Raw genomic sequence first — 23,491 nt, 5'->3', positions numbered from 1 at the left:
GATCCAAAAGGGTGTGAACACAGGAGATGAGAATCACTGATCATCCCGGAGGCCGGTTATTACAGAAGAATGAGGACTGAAATGTCACAGTGAGACTGTCATTTTCTCACATAAGACAACATGCAATAATATACCTCTTAGCACAACCAAAGAATGGTAGCCAGTCCAGCAGTTGGTTTTTTTCATGGGTATTTTAATAAAAGCAGTGTTGCTATTTTATCATTAATTAAGAGATGACAGGAACAAACACACATGTTACAAAAGTACTTCTACAAAAAATCAGAAATAATTTGATAAAGAGGTGGCATCGCCTGAGATCACACTGGAGGCCTGTGATCACACTAGCAAAAGGGAGCAGGGCCACAAAAATACCATGGAAACCTAATGAACCTCCTGAAGTTCAAACCAATCACTCCATAGGCACAATTGCTACATATGTATTAGTACATACTACAGGTAGTTATGTCTATAATAAATCTATATTTTAGGCACATAACTTGAGTTTTTTTTGAGAAATTGAACTATTTTCCAAAATGACAACACGATTATTACACAATCGGTATAGATTTGTTTCTGCTGTATGTATCAGAAGATGTGAAATAATATAGTGGCTTATACAAAAGATCTCTCTCTCTCTCTCTCTCTCTCTCTCTCTCCCCTTCCCCTCCTCTTTCAAGACAAGGTCAGTGGGAGACCCAGAACTGGTAAAGCAGCTCCGTGGTCCTCAGGGCTCCAGCTCCTCCTCTCCTCTCTTTCTACCCTTCCAACATATGGTCTCCATTCTCCTGTTTGCATCATAGTCCAAGATGGGCCCTGGACATCCATTAGCCTGAACTCCAATTGTAAGAAAGGAGTAGGAGGAGAAGAAGCAAGAAGAGGATGTGCTTCCAATGGATCCAGCTGACTCAAGCAGCTCTGGAGACCCACATAACAGTTTTGCTTATGTCCCTTCCTTCAGGACCTGATCACACCTGTACCTTCTAGGAGAGCTGGAGAGGCGGTCTTTGCTCCAAGAGGCAAACATCACCATTATTGCTCTGATTCTCTAAAGAAAGATGGAGGAATCAACCTTGTAAAGGAAAATGGCAATCTCTACCAAAACTGTCAGTTTTTACCAGATGAGTTATCCCTTTAACTCCCCCTTCGAAGTTTAACAATTTAAAATATCGACTAAGCAAAGTAAAGGCACCATTTAACATTCCCAGATGTGTTGCGTAGGTTGTCATTACAGTAGGAACTGAGTAGATTTTTAAATATTTGAGTTATTGGAAGTTTATGAAACAAATTCAACAATTTGCCAGTGATACAATTAGTCCATGAATGGAGTAGTTCATAGATACTGGCATACATTTAAGTTATCACATCTTTGCCAAAAGTTGACTGTTATGGATTTTTTAAAATACACTTCAAAGTGAAATGGAAGTTTAAAAAAATTTTTTTAATTTGTTCTAATTTGTTGTATTTGACAGTTTTTTCAAAAGAAAACAATCACTATCTCAATGATTGAAAGAAATGGTGAATTTCCAAGGTAACTTGGAAGGAGTCAGGAAGGGAGGCCAGAATCAAATCCACATCTGAGGGTTTTAAGGGAAAAAGAGACTTCTTTTCAGAAGAAATCAAATATTTAGGGAGGGGTGACAGAGGGTGGCTGTGGCAATGTGGTTAACTAGAGAGCATGCAGGATGAAATCAGTACCATATCTGGATACAAAAAAACAAAATTTCAATTTTTCAGGTAACACAAAAAAAATTGAAAAAAATTAAAATCGCATTTAAATGAAAGGAGTCATTCTATGTAGAATTGAAAAAAATCAAATATGTGGTACAATTTACAGATTTGTTGCAAAACTCAGTCCTGGAAACTCAATGTACTTGAAGCTTCCAAATCCCTCTCTGTTGCTATCCAACTGAGTAGTGTTGGCTGTCATGTGTTCTTCAAAAGGAAGTCACTGGGCTGTCAGCAGTCTTGTGTTTAGGTCGACCTAGCCCATCATGGCAGTGAGGGCAGGTGGCTCATTTTCAATTCTGATTTGCCTAAAAGCATACTTTGACAAGTTCAGGGGGCAGAGTTGCCAAAGCTCAGTGCCTGACTCAGCTCCTGTCAGGCAGAAATGGTAACCAAATTCAGAGTCTGCAGGACTCACTGCTGGTACACAAAACTTGGCTGCCAACACTGTAATGGTTTATTAACTTAATTACCCTGTGAGGATTTTACACTTCAGTTATGTGTCAAAGTTAGAAATGTGAGACACAATTCCAAGGTTGCTGCTAGGGTTATAATTGTGTCTCTTTCCTTCTTTCTGTGACATTAAGTTTTCAATATTAAAAGATTATTTTATGACAATGTTCTATTCTTTCCAAATCTAATAATGGCACATTTCTGCTCTGGCCAAGATGAAGTAGCAGCAGCCTTCCTGCCTTACATAATTAGACAATGTTGAATATATGAAATAATATGTTCTAGAATGTGGGTAACTCAAAGGGAAAAATCCCTAAGAGAAGAGAAATAAAGCATTGCCTCAACTTAAAGACTGAAAGCAGTTTCCAAGCTACAGCATAGGAAGAAGAATCCAAAAGAGCCCAATGGTCTCCCTGAGCTAAAGAAAAAGAGATTGAAATCTGGGAAGGTCAAGGTGGCAAGAATTTTCAAGGCAAAATACTGGAGAAAAAAGAGAGAGAAAAAAAAAAGAATGAGTGAGGGTTCTAGATATTTCCAGAGAGGAACTCTTTGACTAATGTTGATCTGTGACTATGTGAGAGGCAACTCTCAAAGTCCAGGAAAAGAACTATGGAAAGTAGAATGCAGAGCAGTGCCCTGTGCTCACACAGGGCTGGAAATGGTCTGTGTCCCCACCATCCAGGAGGGAAAGACCTTGTGATACCTGAGGCCATCCTCAGAAGAGACCTGCTTTGATGTGGGCTACCAGTCCAAGCATTGCCCTAGACTAAAAGTCTTAACAAAACTAAAAGCAAGCCTCAAAAATATCTAACTGATTCCAAAAAATTTAAGTGATAGAATAAAATTCAACACTAGTGAAGAATAGAAAAAACCTAGTGCTCAGGAAGAAGAAAAACTTACACTGTACTGGATCCAACAAAAGTCACCTTGCAAAGAGACATGAGAAAAGTTATGGCAGCAGGAATAGCTAGAAACAGGAACGGTGACTCGACATCTGAAGAGGATAAATGATTTGCTATAAATAGCCCACATATGTTCAAGAAGGTGTAGGAAAACATGAACATGATGTGAGAAATGTAACAAATGCAAAGATCCAAACAGACTTCTAGAGATGGAAAGAAGACGTCTGAAATGAAAAATGCACTGGGTAAATTAGACACTGCGGAAGAGAAGATCAGTGGATGTGAGCACAGCAGGATAGAAGCTATTCAGAATGAAGTAGAAAAACGACTGGGGGACATCCACGTCTTGGTGATGATGAACAATGCTATGTAGTCTAACCTACGTTTTTTTTCCACACTGGGAATTGAACCCAGGAACTCACAGGATGAACCAAGGAGCTACATCCCTAGCCCATAACTAAATTTCTGGAACCTAGCTACAAAGAGAATAATTTTCAAACCTGTCCCCAAAACACACATGTTAAGCAGGAGAAAAAGATAAGAATGACAGAGACTTCGCAGGAGTTATGACTGTTAGGAGATAGTGAAGCAACAGTATTTAAAGAGTTAGAAGGAAAAAAAAATCTCCCAACCAAAAAATCTTCACTTAGTAAGAAAATTTTAATTAGAAATCCTTGAGGAATCATTAGAAGGGCAAAATGAAGAGGAACAACTATCATAAAAAGAAGTCAATTCAAAAGAAGTCAGAGAAAAATATTACCATGAAAATAGGAAACAAATATAAAAATAAATAGCAAGATGACTACTTTAACTTCAATTCTATCAACAATTACACTCAATGTAAAGGGTCCCTCGTGATCAGGCCCCCTGTGGTGGTCTTCTGGTGTGCCCATTTGTCTGAATCACAATTTCATACTTCAATCAAGCAGCAATCTATGCTGCTGTGGAGTTATTTTGTAGATGTGATTAAACTGGGCAGGTTTAAGCAAGTGAGATTATCCTGGATAATCTGGGCAGGCCTTATTCAGTCGGTTGAAAGGTCAAAAGGAAGCTGAGTGGTTATATTAATATCAAAGTAATTTTAGATGAAGCAAATTAAAAGGGATAAAGCAGGTGCATTTTTAAATTGTAAATGAGTCAGTTCCTCAAGAAGATAAAACACGTGTATTTATCCAATAACAGAATTTCAAAATACATAAAGTAAAATCTGGCAGAAATCAAAAGAAATTGGCAAATCCACAGTTACACTCTGAGATTTCAGTCCTATTTTGTTTTTCAATAAAATATAGAACAAATAGACCCAAATAGTAATAGGCCAAGATAGTGAAGGTATAGCAAACTTGAACAAGAGACCAAGAGAGACCTTTTTTTTTTTTTTTTTTGAGAGACCTTTTAAAACTGCGTTTTATGACCTAGCCTCAGAAGGCAAGCACTGTCACTCTGTCATATTCTAGGGGCACACAGATTCAGGGTGGAGGGTCCTGAAGATGAGAATCACAGGAGGAAATCTCAGAAGCTGAATATTGCAGAAGCCGGAAGGCCAGGGTGGAATATCATTACCTAAGATTGGATATACTTTTATACACTCTTAAATTGTCCACTCGTCAATGGCGGACAAGAGCAGCCGGGGGGACTTGCAATGGCAAACGCTTGGCTCTCTCGTGCAGGGTGGATGGGGGTATTTGAAACGAAGACGCCTACTCTTGGACTCTGATTTCTCTCTCACTTGGTACAACATTTTTTTTTTTTTTTAAGGGTTTTGCTAACCTCATCTGACAGGGTCTGGCTTGATTTTTATTTTCCTCGATCAACTGTAGAATGAAGTCATCAAAATCATTTTGGCAGATATTAAACTCTTTTCTTCAAGAAAAATCAGTGAGCATCAGAGTTTGTGGTGAGAACCTGCTTCCCAGTGAACAGCTTGAGCTGTATCAGGGGTCTTGTGACAATTTTTTTCCCCTCGTTCTCAAGCTGCTACGATAATATTTCCATCGTGGAGAAGAGGAGACACCCCCGGCTTCCTCGTGCCGGTCTGTCCTGGCGCTCCTGCGAAGCTGCTGCCTCCTGCTTTGTATTTTTTATTTGGCACCGTGTGTAGCTGTTGCTGAAGGAAAGACTCCAACTATTTAAAAATTGATGTATTATCTTTCATTAAAGTCAGAATATCCCCGTAGCTGCTGCAACTTGAGCGGAATCAGGAGCAACAGATGAGGAATTTGTAACCAGGCAAAGCACCATGGCAACAAGTAATTAAAGTTGATTATAATTGTAAGACATTTATTCAGGATTTTTTTTTTAAATCCTTCAGAAAAATTCAACATGAACGAACGTGTCTCAGAGTTTCAAGGCACACACATGGACAATAAGTAAGTTGTGCTCATGTTAGACTGCGTCATGCAAGCAGGGGAGCATGTTCTGAACTTGAGAAAGACCTGCGCTCCTGCGCTCCCGCCTGGCTGCAGGCCCTAATTAAGCCCAGGTGGAATTCTGCAGGGAAGCCAGCTGCAGCCCGGAGTAGACCCTCGCTCAGAGGCAACCTCGCTCCTGCTGGTTTGCCGTCCAGGCTGGTCCTCAGAAACTTGTCTGATCCACATGCACTCAAATTTCAGCCCTAATGATATCATTTCAGGTGCATCTAGCTGCACTGTTCTGGGATGCACATCATCCCTGAACCCGGAGCCTGAGAGGTAACCGCAGTGGGATTGAAACTCACTTACCGAAGTATAACTCCAGGTGAGCCTTCGCCAGAGCATCCCTCGGGGAGCATCCCAAAAAAGGGCTGGGGAGTCTCTGGTTCGATTAACTTAGGAAGCACAGCACACCCTCTCTCTGCCCTAGGAACATTCTGTTGACATTGGCCAACTCCCAGCAACTGCAGGACTTTTTCATTAACCCAGTGTTTCCCAAAGATATTTGACTACGGAACCTCTTACCTAATATCTGTTTTATTAACATCTGGCCTTGGCCACGTTGTAAGGGGCTGGTGTTCCACGGAGGGCCCAGTGTGAGTGCTGCCCTGTTACACTCCCTGCCTGGAGCCAGTGACGTCGTTGGTTCTCAGACCTCTCTGGACACTGGGATCATTTGAGATGCTGTAATGCCCAGCTTCTGGCCCTGGGCGTGGTTGTCCCAGGCAGCAGGACTGAGATGCTCCAGTGATGGCTCTGGGCTGCCCAGGGACAGAGGTGAGGCTGGGGTGGCCTTGCCTGCCTCTGGTCAGCAGTAGCTGACCAGAGCCAGGCTGGCCCTCAGTCTGTCCTGCCAGTGCCAGCCGCACTGGGCAGCACACTGCAGATTGTCACATGTAAGATCAACGCTTTAACACCAAAAAAAAGAGAAAAAAATCCAGAAAAGGGCTGTGGCTTTGTTTACCGGGGAACCCTCCACCGATTCACCGTCATAGGATGTGATCAGGATGGCTTAGTGACTTTCATGGGCTCTGGGTATCAGTGCCCCTACATGAAAACTCTATTTACAACTCCATGGGTAAAGACAAAGATCACCCAGGCCGATTAAGAAGTCGAGCACTTTTTCAACTATTAAAGTTCTTTTGTTTCCTTCTGATTTTAAAAGAAACTATTTTCCTGGTCCTCTCAAAGTCTTCTCCCCGCCTGGCCAATGGAGAACCAGCTCTGGATGTGGCTTCACTGAAGGACTGTGGACCAGATGCGGGAAAGCTAGTGCTAGGTCAGGTGCGCAGAGCCGTAACTCCTAATAATTCCTCGTTGGACTTGGGTCCACGAGACTCAAAGTCACTTGCTAACTAAAGGGTTGATTGATCCTTTACCCCACAGGTAGAGCAGGTTCTCTGGAGCAGTAAGAATTGTTGTTTTTAAATACCAAGGGGCAGGGGTCACAGTTTGTCCTCTTTAAAGTCTTTAGTCTGGCTCCCATCAGTGACAGGGATATAGTACGGATTCCTTGCCTCTCAAAGAATGGATTATGTCAAGGAGTGCCTGGTGTCCTCATTTGAGAGTTTGCTGGATGGGCGACATCTTGGGTCTAACCCCAGACCCAATGAACTAGAATTTATATTTTAATAAGAACCCTAGGTAATTCATGTGCACATTAAAATTCAAGATGCATGCCTATGAATAATTTATTTAAATAATCAGGCCTAAGAATCAGTGATTCCTTGTTCCAACAGAGGCCAAGGAGAGAGAGGGAGAGATTTTAGAGCTTCCCAGGAAACCTACCATCCTGGTCACAGGTTGTAAAGTTAACTTGGTTCCTAGTGGTGCTCCTAGTAGATGTGTCAATCCGCTTTCCATCACTAGGATGAAATGCCTGAGATAATCAGCTTATAAAAAGAAAAGATTCATTTTGGCTCACAAAATAAGTGAACCATGTGGAGCTCTCTGTCCACGACGGATTGGCCCATGGCTGTGGGAAGCAGCCCATTACGGAGGGAGCTCATGGTGGAACGAATCCTCTTGCTTTGTGGCCAGGGAGCAAAATGGTGCAGGAGGAAGAGATGGAGGTCCCACAACACCCTTTAGAGGGCATGCCCCCAGTGACCTAAATACACCCCACCCTACAGGTTCTCCCACTTCCAACAAGGCCACTGAAGAACAAGGCCTTTGGGGGCCATTCCAGACTGCAACTACAGCAATGGTCTGAACAATCGGACCTTGGATAAATGAAACCAACACTAACAATGACCACGAGCCCGATAGAGGAAGAACTCTGGATGTCGTAAATTAAGTTGCAGGCCAGAGAAAGGAGGGAGAAAGGAGAGAAGTTTAATTGTATGCTTCAAGCTAAATCAACAGAGATGAAGAAGCAGCAGCCCCATGTTCCTTTCCTAAGTGCTACATTCAGCCACCCAGGCCAGACTCTGTTCTGCTTTTAGAACCAACCAACCAAGAAGCACCAGAAGCTTCTCTCTGGATGACCCTCTGACTGCAAGACTCGGCCTGCTTCACATCCTGCTCACTGGTCCTCAGCCTATGCAGGTTTCATGTGAGCAATGTGCATTTCACCCCACGTTTGCAGTGTAAAACACCTGGCCCCGTAGGTCACCTGGACCTTGGTCCAACAGCTCTCTGGCCATGCTGCTGGCTTAGGGACTGTCTCAGGACCGTGCTTTCATTTTTGGTTAGCATCAGTAATAACTCAGTAAGCCATTTCAGAGACCTCTTGTTCCCACAAGTTTGATATAACAAGCCTGGTGTCACAATAGCACTTGACAATGCAGAAGATGGCTCAGGGGTCCCAGGGAGGAGGCTTTGACTCAGTGAAGGGAGAGGCCGGACTTTCTAGGGTATAGGTTCTTGGCCACCAGCCTGGGACTCAAAGAAAGGCTACATTCCCTTGAGGGAGGGGTTGGAAGAAGCCAAGCAGAGGAAAACAAAGCAAGGCGGAAGCCCAGACCAGGAAACAGCCCACGAGACCCTTTGGGGCCAACATGGGACATGGCTGGCTCTGAGGATGGAGGAGTCCCCAGCCCTGAGCTGTCACTCATCAGCCACTGAGCCTTGGTGCTGTCTGGAGCACACGGCAACCAGGATTAGTAAGGAGCCATCAGGGGAAGAAAGGAGAGTCAGGCCTGGCTCGGAGCTGCTGACAATGAAGTCCCCGGAGGTGCAGAACCTCTCCGCCCTCCCGCAAGGCACCACAAAGACACAGGCGAGCTCGTGCCAGGATCAGTGGGGTCTGGGCCCAGGAAACGCCCAAGCCTTTCGGCTACCCCAGCACAGGACGCTGCGTTCCTGTCACTCTCTCCCCTTAACCTCTCTCTCCTTTGTTCATTTTTCTTTTCTGAGTCTGTAAGTGAACAGCTTCTCCCCACCCCCGCCGCCTGTGGTTGAGAGAATACAAAACTGCTTCACCTTTTGGTTTCTCGCTGATGGGACAGTAAAGCTTAAAATGTTGGCCCATCTCTCTCATGTTATTTTAAAATACATTTTGGGGGGAAATAGATAATAAAACATATATAGGACGAAATTCAGAAAGCGACAAGTGCTATATCATGAAACACTCCTGCCTCCTTCACTTGAGGTGGGTCCCTTGTCCATTTTCTGATTTTCCTTAGTTACAGATTTTTCCACACACCTATAACCGAGGCGCTTCAGCCCCAGCCCTATGCTGGGCTCGCTGGTGGTCTTTGGCTATTTTTTTTTTTTCCATTGACCTTTTAATCGGCTGAATGTCATCCTCTGGAAGTTTCTTCAAAAGCTTCTCATGGAACTGGCTGCCTAAGCTCTTGCGAATCCAAAGCTGCTCTTCTGCTTCCATATTGGCCTTGCCTGGTACAGAGACTCTGATACAGGTTTTTCTGTTAGGACTCTGTAGACCTCATTCCACTGACTTCAGGTTTACCACGGCTCTGGAGCCAGACTGGCGATTCCCCGGGAGAGGTGATTCCATCTCTTGCCCCAGTTGTCCAAGGGATGCTTTCGTTCTCTCTGAGGTTCAAAAACCCAGGTGAGTACCCACACTGGTGTTTCCATTTAAATATTTTCCTCCAGGGCATATGTTGTAATTTTTCAAAATAAACAGTTCAGTCTTCTTCTATTTCTGGGATTATCATTGAATTATACATTTATTTTCCCTTTTTTGTAGGAATGTTGCTTTTTAATTGGCAGGTCTAGGGGCATGCAGTTACTGTACATGGCCTATTTTTTTAAGGTGCATGAACATTGTGAAAAGACAAATGCAAGCTCTCTAACCTGCAGGACCTCATGGAGCTACCATTTTTACAGCACGAGCATTTGCACCCATTCTTCGCATTTTCCAAGAATATAGTCTACTGTTAGCTACAGCTGCCCTGCAGTACAATAGACCTCTTGAGCTCATTCCTTCAGGCATGGAATTCTGTGTCCTTGGCTAACCTCTGCCCCTCTTCCCTAGGCATCTCTAAGTGCTGTTTTCTTCTGCTGTTTTGCTTCCTTCTTTGGAGGCTTCTGCTATGTGTGTGTTGGGTCTCCTTAGTCTTGCCTCCCACTTCCTCTCCAGGCCTCTTTGCACTGTGGCTCTTGTGGACTGCCTCTTCCATCTGTCAGTAACAGGGACAGAGTGAGGAAAGGGAGGCCATCCTTAAAACCAGGGCTAATGGCAGGGGCAACATGTTTTCTCCACGGAGGGGTTGATTAGTTCACTTATTGTTCTTTTCCCTTGGATTGTTAGAACAGCTACACTTGACTTCATCTCTCTCTCTCTCTCTCTCTCTCTCTCTCTCTCTCTCTCTCTCTCTCTCCACTATAATTCCTCCTAGTTATTCAGAAGGCTCCAACAAGCCCTATAGCATACATACAGCCCGGAATTGCTGATTCATTAGGAAAATTTGGGGAACAGGAAGAAAAGGGAAGAGTGGCCTTCTTTGTACAGAGCCCCAGAAGCGAGCTCAGCCCAGGCCCGGGTGAGAGACACTGGCGAGGCACTTGTGAAACAGATGCCAACAAACACCCCCGGGAAGGCGACGGACTCCACTTCTAGGTGATTGTTTGGATCCCTTCTCTCTCCCCGAGAGGCAGAGGCCCTGATCACCAGAGGCGTGGACACATCCTGTAGGTAGCAAAGATTCGTAGGTGTGACCACTTGAGGTAGAGGAGAGGAGCCCTGCATGCCAACAAGAAAGAGAGTTGGTATTGCTTACAAAAATAAAAAGGTCACCGTTTTTGAGCCCCTTTTCAGAAATTCTTCCCTGTGACCCTCTCAAAGACCCTGTGAGGTTTAGAAAAGTCAAATGATTTGCTCAGAAAAATTCAGTTGAAAAGTATTGATAGTAGATTTGAATTCCACTGCGCATCTGAAAGGTCTCCGCTCACAGCTCAGCCAGCCATTCCCCACCAGAGGCTGCCGACACCAAGAAACCCCCTGAAACATTCTCTCAGGTGTGAAGCGTCCCTTGTCCAGGGTCTCCACCTGCACAAGGCTCGCTGGCTTCATCTCACCACCAGGGTCTTGCAGCCTCGAGGATCTGAGGGTGATGAAGAAGGACTGGGGTGTCCGGACACTCCCGCCTCTGATCTTCCAGTCCCTGGGCTGTCTGCGATCTCGGGACACCGTGGCTCCCACCCTTCCCACACGACCCCTGAACAGCCATGGAAGATTCCACAGCGCGAGGAAGCTGGAGCCCAGAGACCCTCCTACTTTCTCCTCCTCTGCCAAACCCCTGCAAAACTTCAGAAGACTTGAGCTCACCCCTGTCAGAATGGAAGGAAACTTTGAAGGAAGCCATAGAAGAGAAACGGGGAGGGAGGGAGCTGACGCAGCTGTGCACCCTCTGCACCCAGCTGTGGTGCGGGGGCTCAGTTGCAGCCCTCCTTACCCTCCATGATGAGTAGGAGCGTCTCGCCCTAGAGGCCAGCAAACTGAGGGTCAGTGGGGAAGAAGAGCCTGCCTGTGATCAAAGGCCCTTCAGTAGTAAAGTCCCACTCAGCTCTGGGTCTCCCTGGGCCATGCATTTGCCTCTGAGCAGGTAAGAAGTGTCTCTAGTGGACCAAGCAAAAGACCTTCCCAGAAGTCAAATCCAGAACAGCCACCTTGTGGACTGTGTCCTCCTGCTCCTTGGAGGGCGGAATGGAAGAGATGTCACACAAGAATCCCATGCCTTCCCTGTGCCTGTCTCTGTGTCTCTGTCTGTCTCTCTGTCTCTCAAGTCTTCTCTCACCACCTCCACCCACCTCAGACCATAGGGTTGTCCCCATGGTGCCCCCCCCCATGGTTTCCAGGCAGAAACATTCTCCAGGGTCCAGGGATGGCACTGTAATTTGGCATGCAAGAAGGAAAACAATTTTGGCCTCAGGATCAAACTACGGTTTCTAATCCGTCAGCTGCAAAGCTGGAGAGGTATTGGTAATTGATGCCTAAGTCTCACCATTCGGAACTCTGAGGACAGGGACTTTGATTATTTATCCCCATTTAAACTCAACCAAGTAACTCGTCTTGTTATCTACCATGCCTCCAGGCCCAGCACACCGTCTGGCGTGTGAGAGACAGTCATGTGTAATTAAAATGGTGCATATAGGTAGTGATGGGCTTCCCCTGAGAGGCGGCCGAGTCTGCAGACCCCAGGGCACCGCAGAGCTGGCCCTAAGACACAGGTGCCAACTCTGAGTCACACTGCTCTTGATTCACTTTCCCCTTCAGTTCCAACTTTCAAGAGGATTGATGCCTCACCACAGAGTTCCCTAAAATGTCACAAAAAGGGAATGATAATAAAGCTTAACTTCACCTATCTATCCTATTTTGATGTAATCCAAAACATCACATTTCCCCAAATATAAAACCTCTGCCAAAGACCCAGGATGTAGGTGATGGCTTGTCTTTATTAAATACGTGCTGACTGTCTTAAAAGGCATCAACTCGCTAGACCAAGATGAGCTCTCTTCTTGCTGCCCAAGTGGCCCAGCCTGTACTACTGCCTCCAGAGCCTACTTGGGCCTCCACTGCCCCCTGCTGCCAGGGCACAACCTCGTCAGTTCCTCCTGGGTCCCTCCCAGGCCAGCCTTCAGGAGAGACACCAGCCCTGGCCCACTGGATTGCACCTGTGGGAGACCTAAAGCAGCAAAGCCTTGCTCAGGTTCCTGAGCCACAGAAGTATGGAAACAATCAAGGTGTTGTTTTAAGTGCCAAGTTTGTGGCAATGTGTCGAACAGCAGAGGATGGCTTCTCCCTGCAGAGAACCCCTCTCCCCAGACACACGCTGTAGGTACTTCCTGGGGCTCCCATCACGAAGGACCCAAACTGGCTGCCTTGGAAATTTCTTGTCTCACAGACCTGAAGGCCAGAAGTCCAAAATCAGTGTGTTGGCAGAGTCCTGCTCACTTTGAAAGCACAGAGAGGTGGTTTCCTCTCACCTTCTCGCCCTTTGGGGGTCTCTTCCACCTGCGCCCCTTGACAGCCATGCTGCTCTCGTCTCTGCTTCTGTTGCCCCAGGCTTCTCCCTGGGCTCCTGTTTTCAAGGCCCTCTTCTTAGAAGGACACAGGCATACTGGATTGGGGTCCCACCCTACCCGTCTGACCCCTTCGCAATTTAACTAATTCCTTCTGCACTGACCCTATTTTGAAACAAAACTACATTCAGAAAGACTGAGGGAGAAAGACTTACACATAATTGTTTTTTGGGGGGAGGACGGTGAAAAGCTCAACCCATTCCCTACACCCAGGATGCTTTTAACTTGCGTGCTGCCATATTCTGCATTAAACCGGCTTTATCTGTTTTGATCACAATCTCTTCACGGAGGGTAAGGGCCTGTGCTATTCCTGACCCCCATGTGACTGATTACACAGGAAATCAAAGTCGGAGGTTTCGGGGACGGCCATCACCTTAACGTTTAGCCAGCGCCCTGAAAGCCCACTGGTGCTCCACCGCCGAGTACATGCTTCTGCCAGACACCTTTGGAACATTTCCAGTTGACGTGGGCATTGCTCGGGGGAAGAAGTGGCAGAGCAGAAGGATGTTTCTTTTTACCACTATCGTGAGTCCTGGAAGACCCGGGGAGTCCAGGATGCAGCAGATGACAAGAAGTTTAAGAAGAAATAGAAAGCTCCATGAATCTCCAGACAAGTGTTTCGTAATGGCAGCAAGACCTTGCGCTTAGGCCTTTATGATCCAATTTACGTGGATATGTCCTTCCGAGCAGCGGGCCTTTACTCAGTGGGCACCCAGGATGTGCCGGGGACCCCACCTCTATAACAAGGCCGGGCTGCAGAGCGGCACAGGCAGGCATGGTGCTGGGTGGAGTCACCGCCTCCACGTGCAGCAGAGCCAGCCGAGCCCACTGAGCCCGCACACCGAGTGGTTCAGCGCCAGGTCACCCCCAGGGGCCACACAGGCCGTTGGTCTGATGGGTGACCTAGCACCCTTTTCCTGTCCTTTACTACCCAGAGGAAGAACAAGAGAGAAGGCGCGTTTGTGGGGAAGGGGTCAGAGGAAGGATAGTGCCAGCCACGAGGGGGAACAGGGCCGAGGATTCACAGGATGAAGCAGGCCCAGGAGCACCAGAGGGCCACCCTCTCCCCTCCAATTCTCTGCCCACGAGGCTCAGGAGTGAGTACGTGAGACGTCTCAGCGCGAAGCCCCGCTGAGCACCAGCAGCCTCAAGCGCCCAAGAATCCGATTAAAGACCAGAAGCCAGAGCAGAGCAGGAGTCAGGCAGCTCGCCCGCCGCACCAGAACCCCAAAGTGTTGCTGGCCAGGCCAGCACCCTGGGGCTTGAGTCAGCTCAGGAGGGGCCTCGCTTGTTGGGTTGTGAAGAGGCTGTCCCCAAACACTGCCTCCCGTTCTCATGTGCTCTCTCCGAGCGCTGAAGTCCCCAGGGGGGCAGCACATTCGGAAAGACCTGGGGAGGACCTGCCAGGCCCACAGGCTGTAGGTGGAGAGCCCTTTGGCCATCGGGACGCCGGGTCTTGCCTCTGACCTTGCACTTGGTAGCCCATGAGCCGGGACAGCCCTTCAGCTTTGGTGGGCTGGGCTCTGGTTTCTTGTGTAAGGAGAGATGTGTCCAAGGTGAGGGTACCACACTGACACCCTGGCGCGAACCGGCCGCCCACCATGACTGAAGCCACGAGGCATGCAGCAACTCCAAAGTGCAGACGCAGGCGGGGCCTGAGGCTTCAGGGAGTCTCTGGTCCTCTCAGCTGTGGCCTCGGCCGCGGGCCCGCTTCATCTCCAGCCTCGTAGTGGGAAGAGAGGCCTGAGAGCAAGACAGCATGCACAGCAGCCTCCAGCAGCTCCTCCTTGCCTGCCCCTGGCCCGAAGGAGGCAGGGCCCATTTCTGAACCAGTCGCTGGTCTGCCCAGCATGGCCCAAGCGCACAGGAAGGGAGGGCGAAGACTCTGATCTTACCTGCCCGGAGGCCTCGCTGGTTTCCTCCAACTCGGAAGAGCCAACAGGCTTTATGAAATAACAAAACCAGATAAAGCCTGGACAGAGCCGGGAAACCAAAAGCAAGGGTTTTTTTTTGTTTTTTTGTTTTTTTAAGAAATGTAATTCCAGATAATTAAACTAACTTGTTTCTGGGTCGTCTGGCGACCCCATGTACAACTTCAGGGCCAACGTCTATTGGCTCTTCAACAACTTCAAAGGACGTTCTGTGTGAACTGTCCCCCGTCCCGGGGGGAGCGCCGCACGCAGGCCTCCCCGCCATGTGGTGCTGAGACCTCCCTAAAGAGGAGTTCCCGGCATGGACGTGCAGACAGGCAGGAGGAGAGCCGCTGCGTCTGCCCCGTGTTCCCAGCGTGCAAACACATGTCGCTCGGGGCTCGTGTACGTACACGTGTGTGTGCTGTGTGTTCCTTTAACTCAGAGTCAAGGAGCAGCACTCAATAGTTACTGGCCAAAGTCGTGCTGGAGCTTTAATTCAACGGTGCTCGTCAACTGCCTTCTCCGTGACACTCGGGACGTCACTTTCAGACTCTGTCAGAATGGCACACTCTTCTTACAAGCTTGTGCCGGGCAGTGATCACATTTGTGCCTCAGCAGGATGACTGGAGAGGTAATAATTCTATGATTTCTTTCATTGTTTCTAATTATAACCTTGTGTATCAAAATAGCAGTTTGTATAACAATCAAGTGTTTTATGCAAATGAGAAAAGATGGGACAGACCCCTGCCACACTGGTGTTTGCTCAGTGCAATTATTACCTTCGTGATGATTATTTTGGCAAGGTCTTCACTTAGATACCATCTTGAAGCCAAGTAATTCGCTGTCCAGATGATGTGGTTCAGACGCAATTGCTTCAGCTCTTAGAAATGGACGCCCAGATGGCCTCCAAATGGGCCATTTGAGCATCGACAGGAGGAGAGGATCTCAGAAAGGCTGGGCTCTATCCCACTATCCTTGTTGCCCAGAATATGTCACCAAGTTTAAGTGACACTCAAACATTCCCAAGGAGCAAATAATTAGACGTTAGTGAAATACGAGTTGAGGCCCAGACGCTCTAGCTCTGGGGGACAGAGTTCACTGACCTTTCTCTGCTGCCTTCTCCAGAACAAAGGGCCCAGACTCCCAGGCCCCCAGGAAGGCCGGCAGCCCCAGCCTTTATTCTATTAAACATCCAAGAACAGGAGCCAGCGGACCCAAACCATTTCTGTTCCAAGTGCTTCAGGATGATTTGTTCTGTCTCAGGATTTACTTTCAGGGTTGAGACCCATAAAAGAAAAGTCACAGAGACACACATTTTTAATACATGTCTGGCACCAAAATTGAGGAATGTGAGCTATAGCCGTGATGACAATATGTCAAAAAGGTGACCAGACGGCCTAAGCGCCGGTTCGCGCCTGATTCTCGGAGTTCATTTCCTGAGTCTCGCCGGACGGATGCCTGCGATGGGTGAGTAGAAGTGAGTCACAGAGTGATTATGTCTTGCACCAACTAGTATAAAATAATATTTACAGAAATTGCAGGTTTCGAGTGAAGGACTTCCTGCACACCAACCTGTCATTTGTCATGCACCATGCCAAAATGAGGGTGTGTCCTTTGTCCCAGTAATTCACCTCTAGGAAATCTTCCTAAGCAAATGACTCAACACTCAAGATGTAAGTTCAGGTATACTCAGCTCCTTATTATTCATCGTAGCTCAAAGGCCAAACATTAGGCAGTTTACAAGGCCTGCTCAAGTGCAGGGTAGGTGCTGCCTTAGGAAGGTCTCATCCTTAAGGCGTCAGTTTCCTAGGACTGCGGGAACAAAACACCACCCCCTGGGGGACTTCCGGGCCTGCCTCACTGATGTCGAAATGCATGCCTGTGACAGGATGGGACTTCCAACAAGACGGTGGGTGAAGAGCCCCTGCCACTGCCTTAGACGCAGAATTCTCAAAGGAAATGAAAAAGAGCCCGTGGCCTGAGACCCAGAACTCGGACCTCTGGCATGACAGCCACCTTGCCAAGTGTCAGAAGGAGGCAGGCTTCTGAGGAGATGGTGAAGCGTGCTCCTTGGAGGGAGGAGCCCAGCCCTGGGGAGAAGGGCAGGAGAGGCCAGTGCCTGGGAGAAAGGATCAGGGACCCTCTGAAGTCACTGATACCGAGGGCTCGTGTCTGATCAGTGACTGAGGAGAAAATGCATGGGGCCTGGGGTCCAGCTACCTCCAAGAGATTGAGAAGAAAGAGAAGAGGCGTCCAGGGGCTTGGGAGGCAGGGACAGGAGAGGGCTGCTCTGGGGGACTGGCCTGTCCAGAGTTTCTGGGGACAAAAGACACTTGGGTGTTTTCCAGGACCCCACAAGGTCAGCAGGGAGCAAACCAGTGTATTCACCTGCTAGGCCACCATGAGGAAGGACCGCAGATAGGGCCTGAAAAGACGGGTGGATTTTCTGTCACAGTTCTTGAGGCCAAAATATGGGGTCAGGTGTTGGCAGGGCGGCGTCTCTCCTGGGCCCTGGTGACTCCAGCAGCGCTGGGCATGGCGTGACCTGTGTACCTGTGACTGCAGCCTCTGCCTCCAGCCCCACAGCCTTCTTCCTGCCTCTGTTTTCTTGACTTATAAGGACACGGCTCCTTCCGGGACAGCCGGCACCAGCACACAGTGGGTCTCCTCAGTGAGTCTGGCGTGACCGTGTGGAGGCAGGAGACACTTAGAGAAAGACTGAAGTGCTGGAGGTTGGCCTGGGGCTGAGCGAGGAGTCACAGAGACCCTGAAGGACGGGCCTTCATCCACTCCGGAATCCCAGAGAGCAGGGAGCACAGGACAGCCCTGCAGAGCCCTGAGAGGCCAGGCCTGGACACGAAGATGCCCAGCCTCCTAAGAGCCATGCAGGCCCCCGTGTCTACTCACAGGGTGCTGCTGCAGAGCCGAAGCTCAGGCCCTTGGCCGCTGCGGTCAGGCTCACCTCCCATGGGTCTGAAACAGGAGAGAAGAGGGCGGCCGCACAGGGGACATGTGCTCACCTGTGTATGTCGGTGGGCACTAGGCGGGCATGCGTCCAAACACAGCACTATCCTAACTGGAGTCCTGAGTCTGTGGGGTGAAACTAACCAGAGAGCCTGCTGTTACCTGAGCGTGACCAGAGCCAGCCAACGTTGTCATTCCGGGTCAGAGGAAGATCCACATGAGACTTTAAGGGAAGCACAGAGACAATATACGTGGTGAGCTCTTGGTTGGTCTTCTTTACTCACTGGTTTTAATGTAATGCTTTCTCTTAGAAAGTGTTCTCCTGAAACTCAGTCCTGCCATCCTGGAAGCCACCAGGGCTGAAAATGGAAGGTTCCTAACTGACGCATGGTTGGGAGTGGGAGGCGATGACCTCCCTGTCCCCTGGAGCCCCAATGGCGTCCACCTGCAGTTCACCCGACGGGAGACGGAGAAGAAATTGGGTGGCCAGGGAAAGAAAGGGGGCAGGCAGAGCGGGCTGAGGCGGCGGGCGGGCTCTGCACAACAGCGGCCCGCGGGGCCTGCGCTGGGGAAGCGCAGCAGGCTTGCCCTCCTGCCCAAGAGCGAGACACGGCTTCCAATTTAACCACGACCTGGTACCAGAACCTGGCGAAGACGCCCAGCCTGCTACGCCCAGCCTGCTCTTCCCTCCACAAGCCCAGGCCTGGCCGCTCACTGAGCCGCGCTTAGCAAACACAGCCACCTAGCGCCCTTGGCCCACGGCCCACGGCAGCTCCCAGCCACCCAGCCACCACGCAAAGTGCCTTTGTTTTTCCTCTCCTCCTCCCGCAGGTCATTCAAAGCCATTCCTCTGCAGCACCCTGTGCAGAGGAAGACAAGGCTCAGAGGTCCTGTCTGTTCATGAAGTTTGTTTTCCCTTCTGAGGGAGGTTTCATTTGGCTTTTAGGAAGGCCAATTTTCTGTTGAACGGGAGCCAAGGGAGTGTCTATGTGGATTTCAAAAGAAAGAAGCCAGGCTCCTGGGCAAAGGACAACCTGGAAGTGCCCCAGCCCCTGTCTGTGCCATGAGCCAAAATCCCAGGCTCTCGATTTAGAAAAGAAAAAATCCACAGGCGAGACCGTGGGTGTTGAGCAGGGTCCTTTGGGGTAAAATAATTCCCATCCCCTGCAGAGTCCCCTGTGCACTCAGAGGACCAAGGTTGCTGGACTGGCTTAGGGAGCCACCTAATGCGCAGGTACTGTGGGGCAGGGGCTTGCGAGGGGACCGGGAACTGCTCTGTAAGAAGCAGACCCTGGGGGCCCTCAGAACCGTGCCCTGCCACCACCCCCCTCCTTTTTTAAATTTTTTACCTCTGCAGCTCCAAGGATTCTTTTCTTCTTTCGGGGAAAGGGGGACAGAATGGGAGAGCAGAGGTGGGAACCCTGATTTACCTCTCCCTAGGGATGGGACCAGGTGGTCTCCAAGCCCTCCTAGTTGGTCAGCCACTATCCAACAAATCCGATGGCGTCATGCAGGTAAAGAGCCTGTGTGGCCCGTGGCATCAATAACTGTCAGCTGTTTTGGACGATTTGACTGCAGTGGCTGGGAGGTGGCTGAATAATGCTCTCCCGAGCCCCAGGATGTCCTCCTCCCCATCTGTGATGTGACTATTTTACTGTATTAGTTTGCTAGGACTGCTGTAACAAAAGACCCTAGACGGAGTGGCTTGACAACAGAAATCTGTTCTCTTACAGTTCTGGAGGCTGGGGTCCAAGGCTGGGGTCCAAGATCAAGGTGTCGGCAGGACCATTCTGGGACCTACCTCCTTGGCTCGTACACGGCGTCTCCTTCCTGCATCTGCACGAGGTCTTTCCTCTGTGTGTGTCTGGGTCCTGACTTCCTTGTCTTTTAAGGAGGAGAGTGTACACTGGGGCTCACTCTGGGTGTTGTACAGTCTATGGATTTGGAAAAATACACATGTATGTATCCACAACTGCAGTTATTCAAACAGCTTCCCTGCCTGTCCTCTCTGCACGCGTTAGGGTAGACGGTGTCATTTAAGGCTGACCCTCTTCATCATCTGTGGGTACAGATTTGCTCATGGTCTTCCTTTATTATCCTTTCAGTGTCCAGGGTTCTGCAGGGATGGTCTCCTGTCTTTTCCCATAGTTGTTTGTGTCATCTCACTGCTGTTCTTAATTAGCCCATAAGATCATCAATGTTATTGATCTTTTCCAAGAACCAGCTTTTGGTCTCATTGATTTTTCCCTGTTAATTTTCTGCCCTCAATTTTGTTGATTTAAGCTCTAATCTTTATTATTTCTCTTCTGCTTACTTTGGGTTTAATTTTTTCTTCTTTTCGGGTTTTGGAAGGTGTAAGCTTAGATGATTGATTCTAGATCTTTCTTCTTTTCTTGTATGAATATATTCAGTGCTATAAATGTCCCTCGAAGCACTGCTTTCACTGCATCCCAAACCTTTGATAAGTTGTATTTTTATTTTTATTTAGTTAAAAATTTTTTTTCAAATTTTTTGTTTTTGTGGGTTTTTTTTTGTTTTTTGTTTTTTGGTTTTTTTTTTTTTTTTTTGGCAGTACTGGGGATCGAACTCAGGGTCTTGTGCTTGCAAGGCAGGCACTCTACCAGCTGAGCTAACTCCCCAGCCCCTCAAATTTTTTTTGAGATTTTTTTTTTCTTTAGCCCAGGTGCTATTCAAAAGTATGTTGTTTCATCTCCAAGTGTTTGGGGGATTTTCTAGCTGTCTTTCGGTTGTAGATTTAGAGTTTAACCCCACTGTGCTCTGAGCGCAGGCGCTGTATGGTTTCTACTCCTCTAACTTTGCCAAGGTGTCTTTTACAGAGTGTGGTCCACCTTGGTTAAAGCACCATGTGAATTGAGAAGAATGCAGAATCTACTCATTGGATGAGGCTGGCTGTGGATGTCACCTATATCCTGTTGAGTGGTGGGGCTGTTGAGTTTAACATGGACTTACTGATTGCCCGCCACGTGTTGAAGTTTCACAATGTCAGAGTGGACCCATGTAGTCTGGTTCCATCGTTCTTCCTCTCATAGTCTGATGCTCCACTGCCAGGTGCATACACCCTACAGTCTGTTAGGTCCTCCGGAGATGCACCCCGTTGTCTGGGTGTAATTTCCCTCTTCATCCCTGACCACTTCCCTCACACCAAGTCTGCTCCATCTGAAATTAATGCACTCCTCTTGCTTCCTTTTGATTAGGGTCAGCATGTGTATCTTTCTCCACATCTTTACTCCTAATCTGTGCACCTGTGCACTTAAAGTGGCATTGTTTTTGTAGACAAGATATAACTAGGTCTTGTTTTTCCATCCACTCTGATAACCTCTGTCTTTTAGTTGGTGTATCCAGACAGCTGGTGTTTAAATTGACTCATGATATGGCTGGATTAATATCTATCATATTTGCTATTATTTTCTGCTTCTTGCCCTTATTCCTTGTTCCTATTTTGTCTTCATACTTTTTCTTACTTTGGTGGTTTTGATTGGGCATGTTATATAATTCTATTTGCTGCTCACCTCAAAGTCAGAAAGCAAAAGATAGGGAAAGGAAGGGCCTGGGGTCCCCCTCTCCCTTCCGAGGGCACACTCCCAGTGACCCAAGACCTCCCTGAAGGCCCCCTCTTTAAGGTTCCAGCACCTCCCAGTAGCATCACCTGCTGGACACCAAGCCTTTAAGACCTGGCCTTTGGTGGACGTTCCAGTTGAAACCAGAGCAAACTGATTTCCTGAAGTTTGAATATGACATGCCTAGGTGTGTTTGCTTTCAGTATTTCTCCTGCCTGGTGTTCTCTGAACTTCCTGGAACTGTGATTTGGTGACATTAACTTTGGGACACTCTGATTCATTATTGCTTCAAACATTACTTTTGTTTCTGCCTCTCTTTTCCTTCCAGAGTTCTCTGTGCACACGGTACACCTCTCTCAGTTGTCCTTTTTCTCTGCACTCTGCTCTTCAGTTTTCCATTTTGGAATTTTCTATTAATTTATCCTTAAGTTCAGAGGTTTTCCTCAGTAGTTTGCAGTCTATTAAAGAGCCCATCAAAGGCATTCTTCCTTTCTTTTACAGAATTTTTATCTCTAACATTTCTTTTTGATTTTTCCATTTCTCTGATTACATTAGCCATCTGTTCTTGCATGCTATTTTCCACTTAAGCCTCTAGCATATTAATCATAATTTTTAAATATTATTTGCTATAACTTGAAAGTCCCTCCAAAATTCATATTAAAATTTAATTGCCATTGTGATGAAGAGATGAGACATTTAAGAGGTGATTAGGTCATGGGAATATCAACCTTATGAGTGAAACAAGGTTGTTTCATGGAAGTGAGTTAGTTATAGGAGATGTATTTGGCCTGCTCTCTTGCCGTGTAATGCCTTCTATCAAGTTATGATGCATCAAGAAGGTCCTCACCAGATGCTGACCCTCAACCTTGAACTTCAGGCTTCAGAGCCAAATAAAAGGTTTTTTTGCTTATAATTTATCCAGTCTGTGTATTCTGTTATGGTAGCAGAAAACAGACTAAGCCACTAAGAAAAAATCTGATAATTCTAATATTCCTGCAATATCTGACTCTGGGTCTGAAGTTTTTCACTCTATTTAAAGTGTGTGCATGTGTGTGTGTGTGTGTGTGTGTGTGTGTGTGTGTGTGTGTCAATTCCCCACTTGTCACACAGAATGACCTTATGGTCTGCCTCTTTGCTTCTCACCTTCACTTGCCCAGAGATCACCTCTCACCTCTTCCTCAAAGAAGCAAAGCCAGTTGCATCTTAAACCACGGATGTTTTTTGTTTTTCCTTAGGGGCTTTAAATAGTTTCCTATGCAACGTGTCTTGTAGCACAAGTTACAAAAGTTGCAGTAAATTTTATTCTAATATTTTAACTTGTTAAATGCATGTGTTTTTTCTATACCCAAAGAGTGTGTGTGTGTGTGTGTGTGTGTGTGTGAGAGAGAGAGAGAGAGAGAGAGAGAGAGAGAGAGAGAGAGAGAGAGACTTTTTTCCTATTGGTGCACTTTAGCATTTACTGTGCAGGCCTGGTAAAGGTTCTAGAGATAAACCTCACCAAAGTGTGGGGGTGCACCCATGCCTTCGAGGGGCCCCTGAGTTTTTAATCCTCAGACTTGTCCACCCTAAGCCTCCAGTAATTTGTCAATTACAGTTCAGGTTTTTCTATGCATGTGGATTTCAGTTATGCTGAGTTGTGACTTTCTGCACTTGCTGGTCTGTCTCTTATTTGGGGGACATCAGTCTGCTTGTGACCTAATTTTTCTAAAGGATCTAAGAGTTGATTTTTAACCTTTTCTACTCTTTACTTTTTGCTAAGAAGAGTGACAATTTCTAAGCTGCTTACACGCTGGACCAGAAAATCTGAGCTCTTATTTTAAAAGGGATTTCCTCCTGGTCAGCCATCTTAGGGTTCAGTCAAGGTGAACTTGTTGGAAAGTAAATTATCGGTTGAAAAACTGACCATTAACTCTATTAGTGTAGCCACATTCAAAAAGAGTACTTTAGAAATGAGTAGAGATCATTTGAAATAAAATAGACTTGCATAACATGCAGCACCAAAGGAGAGCAAAGGGAAGCAGTTCATTTTAATACTGACTAAAGAGATAGTGAAAAAT

At 47.3% G+C, this 23,491-nt stretch overlaps 1 long non-coding RNA gene across 1 annotated transcript in view; it reads left to right on the top strand.

The window, feature by feature from the left end:
• The first annotated feature begins 20,602 nt into the window (after positions 1-20,602).
• Positions 20,603-23,491, top strand: part of LOC124981049 (uncharacterized) — a 10,875-nt gene continuing 7,986 nt past the window's right edge. Inside the window, exon 1 of the long non-coding RNA XR_007107908.1 lies at positions 20,603-20,925. This is a non-coding gene — a long non-coding RNA (uncharacterized LOC124981049). The remainder of the gene's footprint in view (positions 20,926-23,491) is intronic.

Source organism: Sciurus carolinensis, chromosome 3 (genome assembly GCF_902686445.1).
Source record: "Sciurus carolinensis chromosome 3, mSciCar1.2, whole genome shotgun sequence".
Taxonomy (NCBI): domain Eukaryota; kingdom Metazoa; phylum Chordata; class Mammalia; order Rodentia; family Sciuridae; genus Sciurus; species Sciurus carolinensis.
The sequence above is the reverse complement of the archived record's forward strand: the minus strand, read 5'-3'. Positions and strand labels throughout refer to the sequence as shown.